This window comes from Corvus brachyrhynchos, unplaced genomic scaffold (assembly GCF_000691975.1).
Source record: "Corvus brachyrhynchos isolate BGI_N302 unplaced genomic scaffold, ASM69197v1 scaffold547, whole genome shotgun sequence".
NCBI classification, from domain to species: Eukaryota; Metazoa; Chordata; class Aves; order Passeriformes; family Corvidae; genus Corvus; species Corvus brachyrhynchos.
In genome coordinates this window covers 350,650-366,563 of record NW_008239104.1, presented here as the reverse complement: position 1 = coordinate 366,563, position 15,914 = coordinate 350,650, and the positions used below count along the sequence as shown (strand labels likewise).

At 36.7% G+C, this 15,914-nt stretch overlaps 1 long non-coding RNA gene across 1 annotated transcript in view; it reads right to left on the bottom strand.

Moving 5' to 3' along the window:
• LOC108447957 overlaps positions 1-11,156 on the bottom strand; it is a 12,646-nt gene extending 1,490 nt beyond the window's left edge. The window contains exons 1-2 of the long non-coding RNA XR_001863687.1: positions 11,039-11,156; positions 6,324-6,329 (exon numbers count right to left, since the gene is read on the bottom strand). This is a non-coding gene — a long non-coding RNA (uncharacterized LOC108447957). The remainder of the gene's footprint in view (positions 1-6,323; positions 6,330-11,038) is intronic.
• Between the last annotated feature and the right edge of the window lie 4,758 nt (positions 11,157-15,914).

Below are 15,914 nucleotides of genomic sequence, written 5' to 3'. Positions count from 1 at the left end.
TCAAGGACGTCTGCAGCTGGATGCTGTGCTGCCTTGGGCAGCCCCAACAGTGTCAGTGACTGAATGCTTTCAAATAATGCTGGCATTTCTTTTCCTAGCTGAAATCTCCTGTTGACTAGTTTATCTATCAAGGTCGAACTTAAACACTGATGTCAATGGAAAAAAGTTTCTTTAGCCTGACATTTTCCTCAAACTGGTATTTGTGGCACAGTCGTCTGCTACCTATCCTGGTAGAGAGGTTTGTAATTTTATTTAAGCTTTTACTGACAGCAGTGACTGATGTTATAAACAAAGTCTGTTCCCAGATTAGCCAGTGAAAACCAAGCCCAGTTGTCAAATCAAGAGGGTGACTGTACTGATGGTGACAGACTCAGCATCACAGACAAGTATGGGTAAGTCCCCACCACCACCATGCTAGAAGAGAATGAACATAAGCAAGCAGGGCCATAAGTGAAAAATTTGAGGCAAATGCTATGTAAACACCTAGTTATATGCTCCAGCTAATTAATTAAAAATACATCTACTCCAGATTCAGTTTACATTACCTAATGATCAAGCAGTGCAAATATCTGGTATCAGGGACCACCAGATCTTTGGAGGGGTGGGAGGGAGAAGGCTGGAATGCATTTTCTGTATCTTAGTTTCAATGTTTAAATCAATTTTTAGCAAACTTTTGAAAATTTCCTGCTAAGTGCTTTTGAAAACAGCCTGCTAAACTGTGGTGACTTGAGCATTGCAGAAGTCTGTGTATGACTGCAAGCACTCTGAAGAATCTATTTTTGGTGGTACTGTGGCATGAAAGCTGGACACGTTTCTTTGTTTTGAATCAAATACTATGTGTGGAGATAAGTAACAGTAAAGGAACAGATGTAAATAGATGTAAGTATTCAAACTGCCTGAGAACTGACCAAAACCATAAAGGATGAAAGAGAGCTACAAACTGAAAAAGAAAAGATGAATTAACACATTCCTCTCCATTAGAGCTAAGAATGCTGCAATTGTGTTGGGGTTCAATCCAGGACATGTGATGTTAGAGAAGTGTCTATATGTAACAAAGAAGCAAATGTAGCTCCTGCTGGTCAGCATTTTTCAAAGTTTGTTTTATTTCCCTGGTCACTGCTATTTGTATTCCTGATGCAATACAGTAGGAAAAGTACCATGAAATATTTAGAGAAGTTGTTCCTAGGGAACTGCTTTTGGACAAGGTGGCATGAGGTTCTACAAGTTTACTGTAAAGTTACTGAAAGAGCATATTTACTACTCAGAACATCATGTTGACTCTGAAAAACACCAAGTGCAAACTAATCAACATTATATTCTGTACAGACTACCAGAAACTGTATGGAAATGCATTATTTCCTATATAGAAAACTGCAAAACACAGTCTGTAAAATAACAAACCTATATGGCACAATTTACTCAAATGCCTTCACTTCCTGCGCCTTAAAGATGAGTTTGAGAGATTTAAACTCTGTGTTACATTGTGTTTGGCTTGGAAATAGGAAACACATTTTAAAGCTGAGATTTGGGTTTCTTTTTTAGACAAAAAAAGCTAAACTCCCTGCTCAAGTTCCCTTCTGGAACAAAAGAAATTCCAGCCCGAGATCACTACATGATTGCAGCTGGCTGGCAAGGCATCCTGAGGTAGACTTGGTCTCTGTGTGCCCCATACCTTCCCCTCCATTCAGATGCACAGCAAAACCAGGAATGTCCTGGAAACTAGTGTCTAAAGCATCCAGTGGGAAACACAACCTACCACCAAACCCTGAAAGCCTTCACATTCTCTTCTGTGTCAGAGCAAAAATACACTAACCTGCTAGTAACTCATATATGGCTGAGTGTCACAGAGCTAGAAATCTACTTAGAATTTCCCAGTGTTGGGAATTTTTTGACAAATGGTACGCCCACCCTATAGCAAAACCAGAGTAATCAAACCCAAGCTATGCTTTATGTATACTTTTATCTTAACACATGGTAAATTGCCATCTCTGAAGGGATGCAGATGGCTTCAGGCTAGCAGGACACCAGTTTGCCATTACAGTTAGCATGAGGCAAAAGCAGAACAGAGCAAAAATATCTGGCAGCAGCTCTTAACCTGGTGGGGACATATAATTTCTTCAGATTCACTGACTCTTGAGCTAATCCAAGCTCTACTATCACAGGTGTTCAGCCATCCCCTATGTATCTCCGGTTGCCTTATTCCCGTTATCTCAGTAAACAGAATAATGAAATACCTTTGGGTTAGAGTGTAAGGGTAGACATTAGGACTTCCCTGTGGTCCTTTCCTTCAATACTTTTATTTTGCTGGACCTTGTTTCATTTTACCCTGCTGTGACATGGCCTGTCAGGACATGACAGCAGACTTAGGCTCCTAATTACCCTTCCAGCCCTCAGGAGAGCTGGCATTTGGATTGTGAAAGGGATCTTTTGAGCCACAAAAGGTCTCTGCCATCTCTAATACTAGCTAAGCACAACACTGCAATCATTCTGCTTTGCCAAGTAGTGGGCAATGTGAGGTATAAAGTAAGAGCAAGAATTTATGTTAGCTACCAATGGAGACTTTATTGCAGAGCTCTGGCCCTGCATATTAGATTTGCTCATTTAGAAAGCGTACGTCAAATCACCAAAATATTTTCCTTTCTCTTTTCAGATCATCTGCATATAATGTATGTATATAGCAACTTACTGTTCTGAAAAATAATTAATAAATTATATGTATAAAATGTCTATAGAATGACAATAGTTTAAAAAAAAATTAAAGCATGTGCATTTGTCCATTTCTGGCATATATTTTACCCATCTCTGATTTTTAATCTCTTGAATAGCTGTCTTTTGTACAAAAATGCCCTAGAATTTTCACACAGTTCAGTCTTTCTTTATTTGTAAGTCCTTCTTCTACTCTTCCCCTTTCTGCTCTCCCCCTTTTTAATGGGACATGACTTTTTCTGAATAGTAATCTCAGACTGCTTTCAAAATACATTTTTTGCTTTCCTGTTAAAGACAGTTTTGCTGACTGTAGAGACAAGACAGGCTATTAACAAGCTTCCCATGAAACACTCTATTTCTGTCTAATACTTTTATAGCTATTACTCCTGTCCAACAGAAGGCCATTCTGCTATCTATGACTTCAGAACAAGAGTGACTCAGAGCATAGGTCCCAGGTTTATTTCTGCTTGAAAAGCAGCTCTAAAGTATTTGTGTTTTCATAATCATGAACTGCTCAGTACAATAATATGCAAAACTGCCAGTATGTCAACCCTTCCCAGTCTTCTTGGCCATCAATTTTATATATCTTTAGTCAGATTAACCAGTTTCTGTTGAAAACTCCCCTTTCTTCAGCTGTCCCTGTGAAGTGCCTAGAAAATCATTTCAGTATAGACTGTCTGATGTTCCACATCTTGTGTTCTCTTTGTACCAAGTATTTAGGTCAAACAAATATTAAACAATGCTGTACCAATTGAAAAATTTTCCACATGGAGAAGGGAATGTTTGGTTGTTTCTATTTCTTTTTAAAGTGCATTGATTTCCAAGGAAGCATAATAAAGTCATGTTTTCATGCTTATTTGTGACCTGAATAAACAGTACTTTTGTAAGACCTTTTTTTCAACATCTACTGTCCGGAAATATTGACAATCAATGAAATCATTAGGCTATAAAACTTCTTTTTGCAAATAATTTTTCAAAGTTCTGTGATGAGTTTACTCTGAACAACTTGGTCTGTTTCTTTTTCCCCAGACTATGTGAGACTGTGAGATGCACAAGTAATTGTGATGATTCTTGAAGCACTTCTAATTCAAATAGAGAGGGTTATTGAACTGACATGGCATGGCCATACCCTATATTATTGACAGAATGGATGGGTTCACTTTTTTTGAGGAGGGAAAAAAAAGGCTTTCACATGAAAAGGACCCCAAAAAGAAAAAAAAAAGTTTACCTGTGTGTTCCCAAGATTTAGAAAATAAGAAGGGCAATCCATTCTGAGATGTTCTGTAGATCTGGGAATTTTCCCTTGAGACTTGTTGGAAGGCATTCATTAAGGCAATCACTGCGTGAAACAAAAAAATTTGTATTTTTAAGATGATGTAGTATAAAACTCTAATTTAGCAAAAAGAGAAATGCAAGATTTTAATGAATTCATCACGTCAGAGTAAAAGTAAAAATTCATGATGAAATGAAAACAGTAAAGGACCTGTGTGAGAAATTCTGGCTGTGTGTAGAGAAAATAGAGTAGAATCCAGAGTACACATATATTTGTAGGCAACATGTTAAAGAAGTAACTCATTGAAGACAAATTTGCTCCAAATAACAAAATCTACCAATAACTGTTAAACAGAAGACTGCTTGTTGAAAACCATTGAAAAAACCTTGCCCTTTTGAATTTATTAGATTAAAGGGATTAATTAATGATCTATTCAGTGATTGAGAAGAGAAGTCTCATCTTTTTTTGCCTGCACTTGCACACTAATGTTGATTCTAATTAGGTAAGGTTCATACAGCTGAAACTAAACTAGTTTTCAGAGCTTCAGTACCTGCAGTAGCTGACCTTTAAAAATCTTTCTGAAGGTTAACATAATTCTGAAGGTGTTTCTAAAATATTTTTCACACATCTAATGTGACTTTAAAACCCCGAGCTTTTGACCTTTATGAACATATCAGGAAGACTGATGAGAAGTTACTCAAGCAGGAAAAACAAATGAGTGCACACTTGTTATGAGTAAATATAGACTGGAAATTATACTTCTAAGAATTCAAGGAATCGGATTTTGGAGGAATTTTCATACAGGGATAAAAAGGAACAAGTTATTTTTTAAGCGTAAGTTTATATTCTTGTGGAGGACAGGATAGAAGATTATTTGCAGTAAAAAGGGTCTAGACTTACTATTCCAGGAGCGTCTTTCCAGTTTTATGTTCTTATATCACATTAGAGAAAACTGCAAGCTGTTGGAGTGTATGATTTTTATTGGGCAGTTGCTGAAGCTCCACACAGGAACAAGTGTTAAGTCCTTAACCCAAGGGAGTCTGAGTTTGGTTTTGAGAGGAACAGTACTCAGCACATTACACAGTTGGAGCTAGTGTCTAAAATACACAAAAATACCAAAGTTAAATACCCGTTTTCAAGAAATTGCTACTTAGCAGCTTACAACCCACTCTCTTAAGTAAGATGCTACTAGAAATAGAATTTATTTTCTTAAATCATCTAACTGCTTTAGAAATACATACTCATTAGCTTCTCTAAGTGCATGATCAGAGAAACATTAATTTTTTTAAAAAAGAATATTTTATTAAGGGCCAGCAGGAAATGACAGAGACATTCTGGGGTTTATGATTCAGCATATGACTTGATACAATGTTTCATCTTGTTTCAATATGTCAAATTAAATTTGATAATTCTGAAATATAAGTTATCTATTTTGCCACATTACAAAATTGCTACATTTGAATGAAGAGCACTACAAATCTGTAAAATACTGGTCAGTTTTTCTATTTCCATATTTCATCAATTAATAAAAGCAATGTATCAAAATTTGTTACTGTTCTAAAATTGCTGATTACTATCTGTTATTTTTTAAGCTAGTTTTGAAGTGAAATTTTAATGTAATTGCTTTTTTTTTGGTGACAATATTCCACATGTTGCAGCTCAGCAGAATTTGCCACATTTATATGCTTAAATAGCACAGATCATGATTCATAATTGAACTTATGGTTAGGCAAGGTTATGCTTTCTACAAGGAAACTGTGGGAAAACACAGGTAATTAAGCCGGGTTGCAACCTTGCATAAATCCTTAATTTGGAATAGCCTTGACAAGGCAGCAAATAAATAGTGTATCAATATTTGGCTCTTTTTTCCTCTGAAAAGATCTGTTTCTTCTTGTGAGTTTCAATGAGCTCCTTCCCACGCCATACATCTGAAGGAGAGCAGTAGAAGCCCCAAGGAACACTTTCTCTTGGTTTCACAGCATCATTCTATCTTCTGTGGACAACAGCTGGCAATTAATCACAAAACCCCTGGTCCTATCCAGACGCATTTATATTCCAGGTGTTCTTCTGAAAATCTAGGCTGTGAATGAGATTATGTCTGCCTTTTTAATGTTGCTTGCTCTCTTGGCTTTACAGCATAGTACCCCCAAGCGGCCTGTTTAAGTCAGGATTCAAACATAATAGTTCACTGACGGGTTTTTAACGAACAAAGCTGAAACTAGACTAAGATTAAGAAAATAAAGAGGGTAGCAGGGAGCATTTCAAAGAATCCTATGTAAACAGAACTCAGCTCAGCAACCATGTCGGAGGAAATTAGTGTTTTACTTAAAATCACTCAGAAGACAATCACCTAGATTTTCACTTTGCAATGCCTTTCAGTGGCCTGTGGTCCTGGCTCATGACTTTGCTCAGAGTGTCTGTAAAATGGTAAAACTAATCTTTGGAAGTAATTTTTTCCCGTGTCATGGAGGTTTTGTGTGATCATGAGCCAAGAAGGACTGGGTAGAACTCAAACTTTTTATCGTGTTTGTCACATGGCATTAAAAACATCTGGGCAAATGCTAGCCTAATGACAGTGACACTGAAAGGATGGCAGAAAGGAGAGAAAAGGAGAGAGGGAGCTCCACCCATACCGTTTTTTTAATTGGCAGTTCCCCTAGTTTTTATTCATGAACTAAAATGTAGTACATTTTGTACTGGAAACTTCTGCTTCAAGTAGCCAGTCAGCTTGTTGAAGTAAAAACTCCCTGGACAGTTGTCATCAGGTGTTTTGATTGAAACCATGTTGTTTTAAACAGATGCGGGATCATATTCTGCAAGGACCCAAGTGTTGAACAGCCTCACTGAATTCAGTCGCAGGTGAAGCTGCACTGGTTGGTATCAATCAGGGAGAGTGCAGTTCCTCCTTCAACATGCAGCCTTCAACATGTCAGAGGAACTGGCTCCATAATTGGCTTGGGACTGCCGAGGATGCTGAATACACTCTTGCTGTAGTCTTTACTCACAACCCAGTGAGAGTTATTCTGGAGCTGAATGGTGAATCAGATGATGAATGAATATTTGTTTTAAGGTCTGGCTGGTTTATGTACAATGATAAGGATGTTTTCATCTGATTTGTTTCTACCACTAGCATAATCCTTACATAAAGGCTAAATACTGCAGCCATTCTATCTTTCACCATAGTATGGTAGGATATCAAGCCTTGAACTGAGGTTTCTGGGATATATCTCTCCCTGAACAGTGTCAGTTAATTCATCTGAGTGAAAGACAATCATGTGACAGCAAACAAAGGGTTTCATGTCATATGATAACTTCAGGATTTTTTCTCTTGTTTTCAAATATGAAATATATAGTACTGTATGTGTTTAGGATTTCGTGTCAAAGACAAATTTCACCTCATTGAACATGATAGCTGAATGATACTGCCAATTGAAATACCAAGTTAAGATAAACCACATATTGTCACAGTCCACATGGTGGTTTATACAAGAACTGATATGTGGGGTTATATTGGGGGTATTTCAAAAGTGATGCCAAAAATGGCTGGATGGAATTACAGCAGCAGTAGTTACAAGTTAACTACCAACTTACATTTTGGATTTTGTTTCTTTTTCACCACATAATTATTTCATCAAATAAAAAGAAAAGAAAGAGAGAAATTAAAATAAAATTGATTAGTTAGGATTTGAAACATTACTACACAACTCTGAGTGCTCAAGGGTCTTCTGTTAAGGGCCGCAACCAGAAAACTCTGACCACCTTCCCTACAGCAGCAGCTCACCCAAAGCCAAGGCAGTGTGGCTTGCATGGGGGTCCCACCAGCAGAACTTTTGAATCTGCATCTTCATTTTTAGGAAGATACACTAGTCTAGAAATCTTATTACTCTCTGACAATAATCATGATAATTTTAATGAAGTGCCATAGGGTAGATTAAAGAGCAAAATAATGAAATTACATGGGGAAGCTATAATCTACCCTCTTAATCAGTTTTATTGTTAATAGTGTAATTGATTATTGCATGCTGCCAACATGCACATGAAAGGAAATCATATGCCCAAGAGATTTACAGTCTTACAGACCTGTTCTTGTTTACTGCTGTATGTGACTGTATACATGTATATATGTACCATATATATGCCTGGTAAAAGGAAGGTTTCCCTATCTTTGTGGTATCTCTGTGACCAAGTAAATTTAAATCTCACATTTAAATCTCTCATTTTATTTTAAGGTAAGTTGTTTGATTTTGTGTAAATCCATGAATGATACAGAATGGTATTTCAGAATTTGCCAATACAGGACTGCAGAATTAAACAAGAAAATAATGCCATATAATTCAGTAGATTTTTTCATTTTATACTAGAGAAGTCAAGCTGACATGTGATTTTGATGCAGCTTTTGTTTACATGAGTCACCCCAAACCAGTCCACAATATTTGTTCTTTTTAATCCCCTAAATCAAAAAGGGAGTATACATTAAATACACATATGTAGAAAGAAAAAATCTATAGCTACATGATGAATTTGAAAGTTTTTAATTCTAGAAACCATTCTGATTAACCAAAGATTTAAGCAAATTAATGCTTGATTTTAAAAAATTATTTTAAAAAATCTTTAAATCAATATATGGAATGAAGTTGATGAAAATGCTCTGGCATGAAGCATTATAAACGTTGTGAGAAATGCTTTATAGAAGGCAAAAAAAATTTAAATAAAGAAATCAAATAAAATCCACATTAGCTTTTTCTAGTAGAAAGGAGTTTGTGACTAAGTCCCTTTCAAGCTGAGTAAAGACCATTTCTCTGTTCATAAAAGCATCCAACATTTGTAAGGCTATGGGCATATTGCATTTCCTGTCTGAAAAAACAGATGTATGACAGTCAAAACAACCTCATACTGCTCCTCATAAGGGAAGCCTTAAATTTATCCCAGCACCCACTTTTAGGCAAATGTAGACAGGGAAGCTTCCTTTGATACTATATTAAAAAATTACAAAAATTCAAATATAGATTTTTAAAAATAAATTCCCATCCATGTCACAATGAGGCTAATCTATAGCACGTGAGCTCTGTTTTCTTTCATGTTTTAAAATGTTGACTTGCAAACTGAAGTAGGAAGTAATTGCACTACAGGAGAAACCTTCCTTTTACCAGGATAATTGAAAGAATTTTTATTCTTTTGTTTAAACTTGAAGAACAGATCTGTAAGATCTAATTTAAAGTAATAAGGATGCTACAATCCAGAAAACTGTACTTATGAAACACCCTGACTTTTCAATGAGGTACAAAACATTTCGTGGTATATGAAATCTGCCAGGAGAAGAGTAGTAGAGAGAAACAGAAACAGAAAACAGGGACAAGGTCAAGTCTGGAATATTTCAGAGACTGAACAAATGACAGATGAGTGTGATAGAGGCATGAAGGAATAGATTCCTGGAAATGTATTTTATAATTAGAACATGAGTCCTGAGTATCTATCTGGTGGGAAATCTTCAACTCTAGTTAGGTCGACAGATTAAATACTTTGTGTTTTCTTTCAATATAATGGGTAGGTCACCGCAACTTCTTATATTCAAATCCAAATTTGGCATACTGTCAGTAGTTGGCTATTCACCATTTCTTTGGTTACTCCAACTAGAAGTCAGAAAACTGGTCACAATGTATCTCGACAAAAGGAAGAAAAGGTATTAGATATTCGTAATTTCTCTGGAGGTTGGTATAATTGTACACATTTCAATCAAATGCCAGTGCAGAGATCTGTGTAACCATACTTTGCATCATTTAAGCTCATCTGTTAGAGCTAAAAATGATTTAAATAAAGATCTTTGGATGCAGATGAATTTAATTTATAATTACCATTTCATAATTTTAGAATTACTAATGTGGAAACAAGCTAATCTTTTTCCACATGAAAACCTGATATAGAAAATTGCTCTTTTTTTCACTCCCTTTTGGTACAGACTACCACAATTTCTAGATAAAACCATGTGATGTGAAAAAGGAAAGCCAAACATACCAAAACAAAGATTTATTTTTGTAACACTGAAGACAGAAAAAGGAGATAAAATTGAAAATTGATGAACAGAAGGTATAAGATTTTCTGATACACCTAAAAAAACAGCTTGAAAGAGATTTATGAATGTGATGACAGTACAAATCAGGGGAAGGCTTAGGAACCACTAGCTTAATGAAGATGTATTGATTACTGTTTTAGCAGTTGCTGAGCTTTGTCTGCAGGCTTTCCACCTACCATAATGTAATCAATGTTATACACACTTCTTCAGTGCAGAATTAAACAGATTGGACCATTTCATCTTGGATCCCCAGGGAAGCCAATCTCAGAGGCAGTAACAGCGAGGAGCTCTGGAGACAACAATTGCAATTGCAAAGATACACACAGCAGTTATAGTGGGATTATTAATTAAGATGTTTACTTCATGAGGTATTGCCAAATGGTATGCTACAACAGTCATGACCATGCTCTTCTGAGACCCTAAGCCAACAAGAGCCATTTAACTGCAATTAGAATATCACAGAGCCCAAGCTAATAAGCCTTGACCTGAAGAATGGTATATTATTTTAGGAAAGATGCCATGCTAATGTGGCATGGATTGTATTGGTTGAGAGTGCAAAAGGACAAGATTATTTGCTAGCTAAAACCTGTACAGACACCATCATACTTTCAGCACAGAGTTTAGGTTGCTCTGGTAGTTCAGTTGTGTATTTCTAAACTGAGTATTTTCTACAAAAAAAAGCCAGAGCCCCAGCTAAGAACAAGATGACTATGTTTCCATATAGAAGTTATGATATCTGCTATGTAATAGTTTATAATTAATCTAATCAAATCCTAATTTCATTGCTTTTTAGCTATCATTAAACATAATGCTGGAAGTTGGGGAGAAGTGAGATTGCAAAGAGGTTAACTGCTCTTTCTCTCTCTTTGGAAATAACTGAGATCCCCACAAAATTACAAAAACATGCTACTTTGCCAGAATTGTATGTTTTAAATTAAGATTGACTTGCTGTTAATGGGTAATACAGAATCACAGAATCACCAAATGACAGAACAGGTCAGGTTTGAAGGGATCACAGTGGGTCATCTGGTCCAACCTCTCTGCTCAAACAGGGTCATCCCAGAGCACATGGCACAGGGTTGTGTCCAGATGCTTCTTGAATATCTCCGGTGAGGGAGACTCCACCACCTCTCTAGACAATATTCAGGCAGAACTTCCTGTGCATCAGTTTTTGCCCATTGCCTCTTGTCTTATTGCTTATACCAAGAAGAGCCTAGATCCATCCTCTGACACTGTCCCTTTAGATATTTATACACATTGCTGAGGTCCCTTCTCAGTTGTCTTTTTTGAAGCCTGAAAAGACCCAGCTTCCTCATCCTTTCCTCATATGAGAGAGGCTCCAGTCCTTTAATCATCTATAATCATCCTCTGGGCCTGCTTCAGGAGCTCCACATCTCTCTTGTCCTGAGGATCCCAGAACTGGACACATATCTGTACATTCTTAGAAAATACATTCTATTCTCAAGACATCATTATGACTGTTAAAAGACTTCTTACTTTGGAGGATAATATGACTTGCTGTGGAGCCATCTCATATGTAGATGCAAGGTGACAGGAACTGAGATGCTGGAGGATGCAGAACTGCAAAATCATGTTCCATGAGGGGTCCCTCATTCTGTGCTTATCAAACAAATGGGTACTGGTACAAACAAAGATTTTCAGACAGTGGCTTTATTTTAAAAAGTGTCTTGGACTAAAACATTTACTGTGTTTAGCGAGTGAAACAGGAAGTAATAGACTGGTATTGGTATTCATGTTATGAGCTAGGACTGCCTTCTAAAGGAAAGGAAAAAGATATGTTTGAAAATACAAAGGAAGTAGAATTGTGGAAGAATCTCATTCTTCCCCTGCAATTCAGTTATAGACTAATTTTGGCCTATCCAGGACCTTTGTAAGGCCATCAAAAAGAGGAGCAGAGAGGGAGTTCTAGAACAAACACAAACAATTGGCAAAATATTTAGACCATTTCATATTTTCCTGCATATGCCATAAGTGAAGGCCCCTCCCACCCCTCCCCCAAATAATAATGTTTTGCAGTCTGAACAAAAGCTTTCAATCCCCAAAGCTAAGCAGGCAAAAACTGCTACACTGACTGAGGACAAGTGGGACCATACCCAAAGCAATTTGAGAGTCAACATCCACAATAAAGCTACAGACCCCAGAACTTCTCCAAGAGCCTGGAAACCTGATTTTCCAAATGTAAGTTTGCTAGAAAACAGATTAGTTGGAACTCTATTTTTCAAGATGTTGTATTTCTAGCATAGCAGCAATGTATAATGCAGAGACCAATGACCGTGACTTCAGGTATTGAAGTCTGGGGTGAGACATAAAATCCTTCATCCCAGTCCAAAAAGAAAACTACCTCAGTAGCAAAACATCATTAGAGAAATCATGTGGTGTCATTCATACTTTTCTCAATCAAATTATACTTTGGCATCAGCCAAGTACAGCTGTCATATTTAATAGAATCATGGATGCAATGAGCCTGTAATATTTAAAACTGATGCCAGAGGAAAAAAGGAATTGCAGACTTACAAAAAAGCAAAAAATGACAAACAGAATAGTCAATATAGTACAGTACTTGAAGTATTTTCCGATTCAGAAAAAATGTACTATATATCTAGCAGGGGAAAACAACAGTAACAGCTTATAATGCAGTCCTGAAAACTTGGTGGACACAAACTGAGACAAGTTTCATCATAGCATCCAGCAAAAATGAAGAGAAGGGGTGATATAAACCTGCCAATTTGTACAAGAACACTGAAACTGATAACACTAGAACTAGCAACCCTACCAAAGCAAAGAGATCCCTTAAACATCTTTAGCAAAAGTAATGCCTGTGCCCGAGGGGGAATCTACAGATCCAAGTCACTGAGACACATCACATATACATCAAAAGTATCTGATACATCTTATGGAGTACTCTGCTTTCAAACATCTTGCCTTAACTACACCTAATATGCCATATTATTTGTGCTTAGCAGCGCCTGAAACTCTACTAAATTAGCACAGCATCACCAACAGAGCTGTGTCTGTAATAGTCCTCATAAACTGCTGGTAAATGCGGTTTCTAACCTAGTAGCTTTCCTGAAACTAACAGCAGTGTTGTGCCTCAGAAAAATCTGACTTTGAAAATCCCATTGTGCTATTACAGGGGTTTGGTATGCTCTTTCTTGTGCTATCTAGACTAAAATGGTTTGTTCTGGTTCTGTGTTCATCTTCCCTGACAGCTCGGGAAATGTCTTCATGTCTTTTCCTCCTGAGATGTGGCTATTCCCAGAATGGGAACTTCTTTATTAAGAAATCTTGTTTTACTTCCCTCTTAACAGTTGTCTTAGTTTTTTCCCCTCTGTGTGGTTCTTTTATGAGATACGACGAACTGTGAAAAAAGGTCTGCCATCAACATAGTTCTGGCACTTTTGTCTACATCTTGGTACAAAAAAATGGAAAGCAAGTCAGTGAAAGAACCATAACCAAATGCTACTATCAGAGATGAGGGATCTGAACTAATACGAATCAGTGTAATTGTTCAAATCATTAAGATTTGACAGACTTAATTGTCCCCAGTATGCTCCTGTGCCAGTAGGAAACAGGATATTACCCAATGCGCCAAAATGTTTTTGAGAGGAAGACAATGCATTGGATGAAGTAGTGATTTTGAGGATGAGTTCTGCAGCACAGAAGTACTGAGCTCAGCTTAGCGAAGGTTGAAAGTAAAGGCTGTGTCCATCCATTTAGCCTTCTTGGCAGCGTGCTCCCTGGGGTGACAACTGTGAACAAAGGGGTGTCATCAACATAGTTCTGTCTAGTGAGAAGGAGGCAGATGTTGGGCTGTTCATCCTTGTAGACAGCAGCTGTGGTTTGGGTTATAACTCCTTGCTGAGCAGTGTAGAGAAAGATTGCAGCCTTGTAAAGTGTGAAGGAACAGTTTGTCTAACATGTAGCTTGTTTTTCATGGATGTGACGTATTGCAAGCATTTTCCTTATTCCCTAGGGAAATGGTGGACTACCAGCTGCAGAGCATAATTAATATTAGACTGAATCCCCAATGAGGTCATCATAATAAATATCATAAACATCTTAAAGTGCATTTGATGGTCTCCTTCAACATCTGTAGTTTAAACATCTGTAGTATTTGTGGCAGTCATCACTTTATGGGGCAGAAAAAGATTAATATTTTGCTAATAAAAAAATGGTCTAGATTGTTTCTATCTTTTCTCTTCTCTGTGCCTACATTAATTCTCCTAATCTTTTTGAAATAATCTGCTCCTCAGATCCTTTTTGCTAAGGCCCAGTTTCCTCCTAAGAAAATCTTACAGAGTGAAAGGGAGCAAAAGACCATGATACAAGGCAGACACTGTGTTTGCAGTAGGATTTTTAGATTTTGGCATAAAAATTTCTCTGCAGTAAATGTATGTTTTTCATCAGACCTTACTCTACCATGTGGCCTAATCTTCTTGATATTTTGCCCAACATATTATGAACTCAAACTACTATTTCTTTCCTTTGTACAAGCCAATAATATAAATGCTAGAGCAAATGGTATAAATCCCAGTGGAACACATATATCTATTTCATTTGGGTTATTGGTTGCCAATGGGAATAAACAGATTTTTGTCTTTGAAGAGTTCATTAGCTTCTAAGGAAAAAAAAAAAAAAAGGCAATACAAAACTCCCTTTCTAACCTTGTAAATCTATTGGGAACCAAACTCAAAACTTCATTTAGTATTTTTGGGAGCGTCTGCTGACCTTGGCTTTGACAAACCTTGTAAGCTGTACTTTAGCCCACACAGCTTTAGATACTCACAGTTAACTTAGAAGATATCCAATACTGCTTGTGTCGCAGCTGAAAAAGGTGTTGGTTTAGAAAACAACTGCCTGAGCTACCATGATGAACCCTTCTATTTGATTATCCTTATTGCCAGCTTTTCCCTACTGTTTGAACACTTACCTTTTCCTCAAGGTTGGCCAAGGGAGTATTATCTTTCCTGGACAGTGTAAAGAACCCACCAATATTCTCTGAAAATCCTATGTCCTTATAGAAGTGCAGGGTATGCAGGAGGTGTGAATCCCCAGCTACCAGTCTCACTGTCTGTTTCCATTAAGAAACTAAATATAGGAAACTAGCAAGATATACTAGGCGAAATACTATGATTCTTACTTGATTTAAATTGCTATCAACATTGAAAGGATGACTGTTCAAAAAAATACCAGTAAGTCTACTGGTTTTGTTTTCCCAGAAGGCACTGTCATCCTGCTGGTGGTCTTGTCTCTAGACTGAATCTCTAGAGGGAATTCTAAAGAACCACTTCTAACCATAGGTACTTCACAATAAAAAAAAATTATAAAGTGGAAAAAGAGTCTCTGGCTAAAGAGTAGATAGAAGAATGTACTAGAATTCTTTTTTATTTGGGATCAATTTTACTTGTTCCATACCAGCTTAAAGTAATTGGTTTACAATGAAGAATACTATGTTGAAGGAATCAAGTAATTAAATGAAATGATTTTCATCCAAAATGTATGCATGAGAGCTTGCAAATGTTGGCAAATTAGTTACAATTTTCAGACCTCTAAATACAAATTCCTGGATAAATTTATAACATCGAATAAATAAATGTAATTGTACTGCTAAATCTATATATAATATTTTCAAATAGATTTCAAAATATATCAGAAGTGATTGACAATGTATTTTAAAGTAATTTCAACTATTAAAATGTAGGCTAAGCAGTAATTACATTACCCTAGTTGTTCACACTTCATACAAAGTATTTATTTGATGTAAGAAAATAGTACCAAGATATTAATAAAAAGTCATGTAAGCTCTTCTTTTTTTTTTTTTGGTACGTCGTTAAAACTGATTGG